Below are 12,922 nucleotides of genomic sequence, written 5' to 3' on the forward strand. Positions count from 1 at the left end.
CATAAATAAATCAACTGGTTAGAAATAAATCCCAACCTTAATTTATTACGAGTGCGCACTCTAAACTCATAAACGTTTATTAATTTAATATGCATTTTGCGGAATCACCCGCTATGGAATCACCCATGTACACACTAAATTAATGAAACGCTCGAAAAGGACAGGCGTCCCCATCAACTTCTCGCACAAAGAATCTTCTTTGTGTATGAGCCCCGGTCATCTAAGTTTACGGAATCCACCGTAAAACCTCACGGAATCCACCGTGGAATATGCCTCCTGGCATCATACCCCCGGGGTGGGATAGCAATTGACCTCAATTGCTATTAGCTCAATGTGGAGCTAACAGAGTGGGGAAAGCATTTAAGTCTCTAGCGTGCATCCATTGTGCTTCCTCTACAAGATGGTTCTTAAATTTTACTAGATATCTAGAATACCTTCGGCCAGTTCTAGTGGTCATGTAGTCAGTGTCTATGATGGCTTCTGGTTCAAGTATTTCAGTCTCTTCCTCTAATAAAGGTGGGTTTTCATAAACAGGGTGGATAGGTAATTGGCCTCTAAATGGTCTCAATAAACTAATGTGAAATGTATTGTGAATTTTCCAATGAGATGGCAATTCTAACTTGAATGCATTATCATTAATCTTATGAATAATTCTAAATGGTCCATAGAATCTAGGAGCTAATTTGACAACTGGATGTCTATCTACACTTTGCAGTCTACGTTTTTCTATTCTAAGCCAAACATAATCATCAACTTTGAAATTCATGGCTTGTCTTTTCTTGTTGGCTTGTTTGGTATATGATTGTTGGGCTTTAGCAATCATATCCTTAACCTCATCAAAAATATTGTTATGCATACTAGCAATATCATCAGCACTCTGAATTCTATTAGACAAAGATGCAACAGGTGTAGATAATCTATATCCATAAATGACTTCAAAAGGTGCTTTCTTTGTAGATGTGTGCGGTGTATTGTTGTATGCAAACTGTAATAAATGCAAGTGAGTATCCCATGTCTGAGATTTAGAGATAATATATGCACGTAAAAGATCTAGAATGGTACTATTGGTGGCTTCTATTTGTCCATTTGTTTCTGGATGAAATGCAGATGAGAAATCAATCTTTGTGCCTAGATTTGCAAACAGTGTAATCCAAAAATTGTTACAAAATCTAGAATCACGATCTGAAATAATCACTTTTGGCAATCCATGGTTAGTAAAAACAATTTTCAAAAATAACTGTGCTGCTTGTGATGCTGTTAAAGTTTTATTACATGGAATGAAATATGCTTGTTTACTAAATCTATCTACAATTGTCCAAATCATGTCATGGTTAGATTTAGTATTTGGTAAACCAGTAATGAAATCCATAGAAATATGTTCCCAAGGTTTAGATGGAATAGACAAAGGCATTAGTAATCCATACTGTTTACCATGATGTCTCTTTATTCTTTGACAAATCAAACATTCAGAAACGAAATAAGATACATCTGCATCCATATGCGGCCAATAAAAATCTTCAGTTAACATGCGTAATGTAGATATGATACCTCTGTGACCTTGATATGGGGGACAATGAATTTCATTCAAAACAAAAGATCGGAATGGAATAGTAACACACAGTCTCTTTTCAAAAAACATAAATCCATCATTATATGACAATGAATCAACAGGAATGAAATTATTTTGAACTAATTTTTGCCAATCAGAATGAAAAGTAATATCCTGGTGATATGTATCTTTCATAGCAATCAAAGAATCAAAAGATATGATAGAAATATTATGAATTGCAGGTCTTCTACTCAATGCATCAGCAACTACATTTTCTTTTCCAGGTTGGTATTGAATGATAGGATGACTAAGACATCTATGAGTTAATACTTAAATGAATGAGCTAATCAAGATCTAATCAGCCCAGAAGCCCTTTCAGAGCATCAACGCATCATCCTAGCATTGCAAACACTTCCCATAACCATCCATAGAGCATAAACCAATCAAATGCTTCTTGTCCAAACCAAAACTATTCTATTTTGTGCAAATTTGAAAAAAAAACTACACAAAATCACCTCTATCTCTATGAGTACTTAGATATGTAGCTCTTGTCACGCTCTTTGTTTGTAGTTCTTAGATATGTAGCTTTAATCACGCTCTTTATTTGTAGATCTATGAGTACTTAGATATGAATCCAAAATTGCAAAAATTATAGCATAAATATAAAAGTGATCTCAAGCTACAATAACTATCCATGACTTGTGCAATATGCTCTATATCTACTCAAAATGGATAGCGTGGCTTCTTCTTAGCTCAATAACCACTCAAAAAGGCTCAAATAAGCCTTGGAAAGCTCCTTGATAAGCTCAGAAAAGGAAACACTCAATGCATACATGCCTTGGGAATGAAGAAAAAATGGCTACTATAAAATCCTGAGCCGAAGCTTTGAATCTAGATTGAAGCAAAGAATGAAGAAGCTCCTTAGATGCCTACTTTATACCACTTGAAAGGTGGGACCTAAGTGGAAGCACACAAGCGAAAGCAAGATCAAGGCAAGAACTATGGCTGATGGAGCAAGAGAGCAAGCGAGAGAGATACATTAAGTGGGAACTCCTACTATCACAATGTGTGATCGACCTTTCCTTATTCAATAGTCACTAAAAAAATTAAGCATAAAGTGATAGTGATGGATGATTTTATAGGTTGTTGTTCCACAGAAGCACCAATGCTTAGCATGTTCAAGTTGGATAGGAAAACATGAAGTGTCAATGCTTGCACATTGATGTTGCAAGTCCACAAAAGCACCAATGTCTTGTTAAAGGTTGGAATGGCCAAAGGATTATCCATTACATAGCCAGCTTCTCAAGGCTACCCCCTTCATAGCTAAAATGAATCAAAATGTGCATAATAGAGTTCTCATGCTAGGCAAGTTTCACAACCTAATTAACTGTTCAACTCATCAACAATCATTCAAAGAAGATGCCAATGCAAATTGAAATATCAACAAGCACATCCAATTTATTGTTGGATGATCACTAGGCATAAGCAATAGTATGATGGTGTGCTAGCATTTGGCATCTCAAATGCAGGAGTCCTACTATACACACTATTAGCATATACTTTATGATGGTGAAGTAGTGCTTGGCATGTTTGGGTAGATGCAAAACTACTAACTTCTTGTGGTATAATCTAGGAAGTTATTACAATTGGATGCTACAAAAAATTAAAAATTGTGGGGCATTGCTACTATTTGGCTATTTTGCTACTACTTGCATGTATGGTGCACCAATGCTTTGGCAAATTCATGGGTATGTCCACATTGTGAAGTATCAATCCTTGGCATTTAATGGCACATAATATAATAAAGTTTTTTGAAATTTCTTCATATTATTGCATACAAAGAAATTACTACGAAGCATAGACCATCATATTTTTGTGACATTTCAATAGAATTGCAATTGCGGTTTTGCAAAGTCCATGTGCTTATATATAGAAAGCACCAGTGATGCTTGGCACACAATTAGAAGTGGTGTAGTGCTTATTTGGTACCTCAAAGTAGCAGTGACAATAGTGAATGTATGGTTGCAATAGAGCTCCATAGTTGATGTAGTGGGCTTTGGTAGTTGCATGAAGAGTAAGATTCAATTGCATGTAAACAATAACCATGACTACCTAGAAGGACCACAAAAGAGACATGATACCCAAGGGAGATGGGGAAACCCTAACCCTAATTTTCATGTATTTAAAGGATGAGAAAGAGTAGAATAGGCTATTTATCTATGTACAAAATTTTGTACTTTCCTTCTTGCTTTTCATTGTGAGATCAGAGCAAGAGATTTCAGAGTGACTCCTAAAATCATGCATCCCTAGTCATGATTATATCCTAAGTGAATCATGATGGATAGATTTTAATGCCAACTCAAGGAATCCTTGAATTACAACCAAAGAGACTACTAGAAGTTAGGAAGAAGGCCCATAGAAACCAAAGTCTTCATAAATTCCTTGTGCAATGGATAGATTTTCCAAAAGAAGATGCAACATGGATTAATAAGGAGTCCATCCTCTAGGAAGACCATTCCAAGTTTTTTATGAGATGAGGATATCTCAATTTTCATAAGGACAATAGAATGTATTATACCAGGTTCTCTCTAAGCTATGTGCCAATTCTTCTAATATACATTTCTCTATCAAGTTACTTTTGAAAAATCTTGAAATTTTTCAATGCTTATGCTCCAAATATTTAAGTGGCATTGATGAAAAATTTATCTAAGACTTGCCATGATGTCGAAGGGTTTCCGAAAACAAATTCACATCCACAGAGGACCTTGACGAATTTCAAGAGAGAAGATCAATCAAGCGAATAAGCAAGATGAGAAAATGATGCCAAGACTCTGTTTTATTTCTGCCAATAACAAATACAAGGTACAAGAAGAAGAAATCCGAGCGACCTCTAGGCATATATAGTAACTAATCCCGAGCTTTTCCAATTGCTTTTCTTGTACCGGAGTGTGCTGCACAAATCAATCAGAATGCTTCTGGAGATTGTCTCTTATCCAATTCTACAATTGGTGACAATTGCTTTAGCCTGACACAAGCCATTTTTAGCAGAGTGTGCCTAGCCATGTTCTCTAAGCTATTGAATTAGCTTCAACGATAAAGATCTCACTGTGCTTTCATAACCATTCACTATGGAGCACAAGAAGACCAACTAAGGTCCAAGCAGAGTCTTAACTATAGGTAGAGGAATAGCAGCAGCTTCGTGTATAGAGTGCCTTCATGTTAGAGATAATTAGCTTTCATTATTTTACTCCCACAGACCAGTGCAAATCTCGGGCATCAATGGCAGTTAGCAGTTTAGCTACACATCTCAGAAGACTCTTGAATCAGTAGCACTCCGACTAAATAGGCTTTCACATGCTTGTTATCTCACGATCATGAAATACATGTTCTTCTATAGCTATATCAACTCGTCAACCTTCTTCTCCTTCTCTGGCTATTCCCTGCGTATGTTTTTTTTTGGGTCCTTGATCTCCTCTAGATTGATCAGATGGCCTAACTTCAGTGATTGCAGTGACTTAAGCACCTGTCATCAGTGCTGAATTTAGAGCTTCTCCTCCTAGTGTTAATGGCGTTCATGCTTTTGGTCTCAGTGAACAAACAATAACTGATACATCTCCATCGCCACCTCAAATCTTAAATTTCCCATCTGATGTATTCTAGGGCCCTGCTGCTGTTTCAGCAAATTGAGTGCTGTATCATAATAAGGGAGTTCTTCTCCAACTCTGCCTTCCCCTACTGTAGTCATCCTCACATGTAATATGGTGTTGGATCTTTTCTTCCCTGCGGAGTTTTTCTGGTGTGGCTTTTTAGCATACAACACGCAATTGTCTCCAGCAAGCATTATGCTTTTTTTTCTGCAAGTCGTCGTCGCTGCTTTTCTCCCTCTATTGTTGCCAACACGATAGAGTTCAGACTTAAAACATAAATATCTCCCTCTCTGTCTTGAAAATTCTTTTTGGTTGAACCTTGCATATGAATAGATCTCACAAGTGGTTTTCTACAAGATAGGAAGAGGCTCTTTTCCAGACTTGACCGAATTCCGGGATGAACCATTACCCAATATAGAATCAGAATTAACCAAATGAACTGCATCAGAATCTTTTGTTGGCATGCCAAACATCAAATTCTTGACCAGGAAGGTGCATCGTAAGTTGATTGCAGAATTTTTGGATTCAAAAGTCTTCTTCAACAGGAGTTAAATCAATGGGAAAATTTTGCTTTCCCTTGGTAACTTTTGCAATAGCAATGAACTCGTCCAGCAAACCTTTCAGATTCCTCAAAGGCCATTGTGTTGGACCATCAACAGGAGCATTCAAAGGGTTGTCATGTACCTCCATGAAGATGCCATCCACGCCAACATCAACACCATCGAGCTCCAGGAGTTGGTCACAGAGTTCCAAAATACTGCGAAGGAAGATTCTAAACAGTAGATCGCTGCTCATCTTGCAAACTTTGCATATGATCCTTTCAACTACGAGTATTTTAGTGAACTTCATATTATAGATCTCTTTTTGTAGCTGCCAGTTCCATCTTTCTTGCTTCATTCTGTGCCCCCTTCTCACCCCTATTTATGATAGCAGTTGCTGCCTCCCTAGCTTCATTTAGATGTGTCTTAAGCATGTCTATAGGATGACAACACTCAAAATGTCTGAAGGTACAAGCAAACGAAAGAGCTTCTAGGCGTTTACCATCATTAATTAGCCTTTCAATCACCTCTGGAGCCTTGGACATCCATATGCTCCTTGGCATCTTTTACAAACCTTATTTTCACAATGGCTTTCATTTGAAATAAATCATGTTGATGTGCTCTCTCCTGTTCATCATTATGTTGCCCACCTCCATGGGGTCTGTAGGTGTGCTTTTGGGTGAACATCAAATCATCTACTAAACAGTGAGGTTTGATCTCCAGCCCACACAAAACAAAATGCAAACACAACGACTAAGTATGCACAAAGTAACAAATGTCATACACACAAACTTTTTGGTGGATTCCACACCTCGAATGCGTAACAGCACGACATCCACCCTCTCTGATTCTGCGCATCCTCCGGATGGGCCAACTACCCATGATCATTGTCATCAAGATCCACATACAGATCAATCTCTTCATTGTCTATTTCTGGTATATCAGCAAGGTTATCTGTCATATCATCTGTCTCTTCTACTGGAGTTTCTTCTCGTTGCTCTTCTCTTGCAAATTCTTCCAATGCATAATCCTCATCATCTCTTTTCTTGAAAATCTTGATTCTTTTTCCTGCAATGGGCACTCTAAGCACTGTCCCATCCAATTCTGTCAGCGCATATGTTGCATTGTCAAAGACATGTCTGACTATGTACGGCCCAAACCATCTTTTCACCATCTTTCAAAGTGCAGTATGCTGATTTTCAAGGCTGCTATCAAAAACTAATACCCAGTCTCCCTCTTCTATTGCTCTAGGCTGCAAGTGATGCCTACTGTCAAACCTGTCCTTATTTCTAAGTATAGCAACCTTCAACTTGTCAATAGCTAGCTGAATATCCTTTGGTCTTCTCTCTAACTGTCGGATCCAAAGAGCTAAGATCTCCTCTCTTGTCAAATCCTCCTGCCAAGGTAAAACTAACCAAGTCAAAGCACAAGTCTCAGTCGGCATAAACAGTTTCTGACCATACATCAACTCTGTGGGCATATATCCTGTGGTAACACTGTGAGTCGTACGATCAGCCCACAAAGCAAATGGTAGAAGTCTCGGCCATTCTCCTATCCGTCCTCTGCATGCTTTGGCTAATGCTTTCACTATCGGTAGATGCCCTCTTTCACTCTTTCCATTTCCCTCTGGATTGTATGCTGTGGTTAGAGCCAACGTGATTCCTAGTTGAGAGAAAAACTCCCTAGCTTCATCTTCATCTAATTCACTACGATCTGTAGTGATCTTACCCGCACAGCCATACCTGCAGAAAATTTCTTCCAATAAGAACTTACACATTGCACTAGTGGTCTTCGTTCTCAGAGGTCTACCCTCAACATGATTGGTAAGATCCTCTCTAGCCAATACAATATATCTCATCTGCCATAGACCTATCAGCATAGTAACCAAGTCAAATACCCACTTATAATGAATGCATAGCGGATAGGTCGGATGAAGCTCATCTTGATGACGCACTATGGAATACATCTGACAGTCTCTACAAAGCAAGAAACATCTCTGTACATGCCTTTCCACCAATATTTTTCCTTGATTTTCTCATAAGTAGCCCACACTCCTCTATGACCAGCCCAAGGACTCTCATGAAACTCTCTCATCACCTGTAATTGGGTCTCTTTATTGCAGACAACCCGCAAGGGTAATCCACCTCTTTTCTTCGGGTGCTTCCAAAGAAATCCGTCCTTGAGAAAATAACCATAGGCTTTTCTTATGATCTTCTTGAACTCTTCATTTGTCCATTCATCTCTTTTTCTTAGTGTACTAAGGTACTTGCCAATCTGCAACCAATCTCCAACATAGAGTTCTTCTATGAAAGCCACAATATCATAGACATGGCAAACATGATCAACCATAACGGCTAAAATTTCTGCATCATCCTCTTCTGCAAGTAGTGTCTCCTCATCATCATATCTGGCTCTAGACAGCATATCCGCCCTTGGATTATCCTTCCTTAAATTCTGGATTTAATGACTTGATGTATGTGATCCATCTCAACATAGCTATATCCGGAGTAGAGCAACTTGTAATCATACCTATCAATGGCAAGCAATCTGTCTCTACCAAAAGTGGGGCTCCAATAAAATACTCCTTGTCACATTTGAGAGCCGTAACAATTCCAAGTAATTCCATCTTAATTTGCGGATACCTCCTTTGTCTCTCGTTTAGGACTTTCGCAATCGAATAGCGTACATGTTTCCATTTTCATCATCTTGACCCATAGCCCAACCAATTGGACTAGTGTCAACTGTCAATACAATAGGCCTTTTGCAATTATAATCCCCTTCCTGAGTGTAGGAGCAATCTGCAATACCTTCTTCAATTTCCTCATGGCTCTAGTGTGGCTCTCATCCCAATAAAATTTCTGCTCCTTTCGAAGCAGCTGATATAAACAATCTACTATGTGTTCAAAATGGGATATCCAAATCATGTAAAACACACATGCTCCAATGAATCTCCGTATCTCTGAAGTGGTAGAACAATACTCTGTAATCTTTCCTATAGTATCCACCTTCGCAGGTGAAGGTTTCCTGCTATAATACCCACACATATGTCCAACAATGACAACCTCATTTACTCCAAAAACAGATTTATGTCCTGATAGTGTCAAGTTCACTTCTTCTAACCTGGCCAAAATCTTTTCACAAGCTGCAATATGATCAGCCACAAAGTATCTGCATCCCTACTCATTTAGACTCTCATTCTTCTCTTCTTTTGCACACCCCTTAATGGGCACATCATCCAAGAAAGGCATGGTAAGCTGAGGTATATACTCACGGAGGATCTTATGCATGGCATTCATCATATGCGCAACAAAATTAGTGGCACCTTGAGGCAAGGTACACATCCTAACAAGCCCAATAGAAGTTCTCATAGTGGTTAGGTCCCTGCTTTCCAAGGCCAGCTGAAACTGATCATATCCTGAATACAAGTCACCTAAAGAATAGATGGCACATCCAACAAATGCTTCTGCAAACTCATCCACAACTGGACCTATACCAACATTCCTGATAGTAACTCTGTTTACTGGTTGCATGTCCTGTATAAATTGGAGAGTACCATTCTTCTTTGGAACTGTAAACCACATATTTGAGTATGGTGCAGATGACGGCTCTAGGATTCCCATCCTGATTTTCTCATTCAACAAGTCAACTAGCTTTGCCAGGTGTGCCCTAGGCACTCGAATAGGTTGGAGGTTCCTTGGAATATGAGAAATAGTAAAGATCACCATAGGGTCAACAATATCCGGATTCACACATCCAATCTCATACGAGAAAAAAGCAAACCCCCTTCCATGTCACTCAAGCATATCCTGAAAGCAGTGCTTCTCTGAGGGTAACAAGAAATCACCATTTCCAGTTTTTAATTCAGCAAGAGTCTCTACTGAAAATTTATGGCCTATATGCTCTGGATTCCTCAAAGTTGGCTGCTTGGCAGCCCTGTCTATTTGCTGATCACTGTCAGGTGGAAGTGGTCCAAGTACCGACTTCACCTTCTTATCCACAGTCTTGTATTTCATGTCAACCCTGGCTTCATTATGATCCTCTGCATTACTCAAATCTTGCTGTAAATCAACAATTCTGCCCTCAGGTGGGGCTGAATATCCTGAGCCCTCTACTCTATGGACTGCATAGGAATAGCCCTAAACTTTGGATGCCAAAATATTTCAGCAGTAAACTCTGTTGGTTGAAAGTTTTCAGCCCTCTGTGTCTTTGTAGGCTGATCATAATCAGCCAGAAACCCTGCTTGCTGAATTTCTTCATCTCTCAATACTTTTTTCTGAGTCACCTCAGCCTCTGACTCTATCTGTGACACAAAATCTGAAATTTCATGAAACATGTCTAGGGAGTGTACTGATACATTACTGAGACAACTCTGCTTATTAGCTTTCAGTATAACCATACTATCATACATCCCATCTATATGCTCGTCATCCTCTAAAATACCTGCTTTTTTCAAATCTTTCTCCTTCCTTCATATGTATTGCCTGGCAGCTCTAGGCAACTTAGAAATCTTTTGATAACTCATCAAACTATTTGCTGAAATTCCAACAAAATTGGAGGAGAAAACACTGCTGCCAGGAGGCGAGAACTCCAATCTCCTCTGCTCTGTACCACCATCGTCTCGTGGAACAATGGTACCTAATGAAAACCCAAATCCCTCATAGTGGGCAAAGTCGCATCTCGAAGAGTATCCCTTTTTCTAGCATGATTTACACACACAGTCATAAACTGGACTGCTCTCATACCATCTTTACTGCAAATCCATGCATAAGCAGATCCATCATCCATTACTTTCGTCTCCATGCGCATCTCTATGATGAATGGCTGTCCTAGGATTATGGGGTAAGAGCATAAATCCTACACAAAGAAATGGAAATCCTCCTCTACATCTCCAATAGAAATCCTGACACTAGGATAGGCAGCATACAAATCACCTACAGTGTTGTTGGCGGCTCTCATACGCCACCCATGCTCTGCATCCATAGGCCATCTATTACTTTCATAAACTCCACGAACTATGAGATTAATCTCTGAATCATGATCCACCAAAGCAACATAAGGCACCTGTTTCTCTCCAATTTTTACCATTGTTTCTGTAGTTGCCCTAGCCCAATGACTCCGCAAAAAGTGATTGTGCGGTACGAAGATAGGCTCATTAGTTTCAGCATAATGCATAGGCTGTTGAACCCTCTTCTCTGTCTGCAGAAAAATAGAAGCATTCTCCACCATAAGCTCATCCTCATCCTCATCCAACTCCCCAATCAAAACTCCCTGTGTATCAGTATAGTGGGCAATGTATGTCTTTTCCTCTTCAGGACTTCTTGGAATTGATCTTGAAACTCTCTTTTCGAGATGCCCAAAACCTCAGAAATAGTAAAACTCACCTCACTGCCAAGTATCTTATCATTAAAGATTTTCTTCATGTCCGTAGATATCTCAATATCAGACATTAATCTAAATCTTGGCTGCTTTCTCTGTCTAGGTTCCTGCCTCTTTTCTTTCTTTTGAGCATCCTCCATTTGTCATTCTGGCCCTGGTCTCAAAGACGGCCCTGCAGTAGGTGGAGTAACAAACTCACCCCCTCTAGTTTTTTTAGCTGCATTTGGATTCTCTTCATCTCTCTTATGCTTCTCCTCAACAAATACATCTGCTCCCTGAGACTTAGCCAAGTAGGCATAAATAGTGTACCTATCAACAGGCGAATCCCAACCTGTCTTAGATCTGATGCTAGAACCTTCACTAGTCAAAACAGTCTGCTGGATTTTCCCCTTGTTTGCCATCTTTATAGCATAGTTCCATAATGATGAACGACTCTGTGAACCTTTCTCAATCTAGAATCCATATGCAGAAGAATCTCCTCTAGCTGCCACATAAGAAGTACGCGCAGCCATATCATCTACTAATTTCTTCATTCCGCCTTTTCCAAAATTGGTAGCAAGCGGAGCTCCTGTTTCAGTCAACCAGATCTTGCCATCTTGTACCCAAAATACCAAATTCTTCCTCCTTGCATCTTGAAAAGATTCGCAATCCCTGCAATGTTGATGGTCCGTACTATCACACCAAATACATCTTCGATCTCTCGTAGGTGTACTAGGAGCACTCCTAGGTGCATTAGGAGCACTAGAAGAAATAGTAGGCGCAGTCGAGGCAAACTACTCTTTTAATTTTCCCACCAATTCTACTTTAATTGACTCCAGTGTCAAATCCGTTATGCCTTTGATTATGTCATCAAGAGAGGAAGGAGCCGAAGGAGCCGATGATTTTGGAGCAGAAGGAGCCGGCATCGGTCTTGGAACAGGAGAAACAGGAGGATTAGAAATAGTAGGCACTGGCATAGGCCAAGTAACTGGCTTAGGAAGAGAAGAAATGACAGGGGTAGAAGCAGACATAGGAGCAGAAGACGGCATCGGTGTCATAGATCCATTCTGTAGGCTGGTCTTCCATATCCGCCTCTTGGTCAAAGTCGAGACCGCATCCTGGGCATCTTGCCAATCTGTTTTAAGACCCATAGGCTTCATGCAACCCTTAAGAAGCTCTCCTAATTCTTCTTGAAGAGCAGGATCTGCAGCTTGCAAGAAAAGCTCAACTTTCTCAATATCCAATGCTCTTTGTTCAATGGCATTAAGCTGACTATACCTCTCTTCAAATTCTCGTATCAATTCTGAAGCGGCTAGACCTTTGTTTGGCATGTATACCCACTCTCAGAATGACCATCATGTAGCCATCCCAAAGTTCTCAAGAAAATACTCCTCTTTCAAGGCCTTCTTAAAATCTTGCCAATGCGAATGTTGAAGGAAAAGATCAGTCACTTTTATCTTCAAGGCGAATGTGACAAGGCGAAGAAAATATTTACTCATAAGTCCTATCGGTACTCTAAAAAATCCCATCTTAATCTCATATATCTTCAAATAAGCCGATACATTACGGCCATCAAATAGCTTATTTTCATTTTCAACTGCTTCAATCGCCTTAGTCACGTTGATTGCATTCTCTTGCTCCGAATATAGTTGCCTTTGTTGAGACAACTGTTGTTGATGTAACTACTGCTACTGCTGCCTATATAATTGTGTTTGTTGATTTTGAAGTTGCATATACATAGACATATTCTGTAAAATCTGCTTTAAATCATCTGTTGAAGTACTTGAAGCAGAAGTCAATGATGGAGTCGAAGTAGAGGACAAAGCAGGAAT

This window comes from Lygodium microphyllum, chromosome 27, assembly GCF_053477565.2.
Source record: "Lygodium microphyllum isolate KBCC chromosome 27, Lygodium_microphyllum_v1.1.10, whole genome shotgun sequence".
NCBI classification, from domain to species: Eukaryota; Viridiplantae; Streptophyta; class Polypodiopsida; order Schizaeales; family Lygodiaceae; genus Lygodium; species Lygodium microphyllum.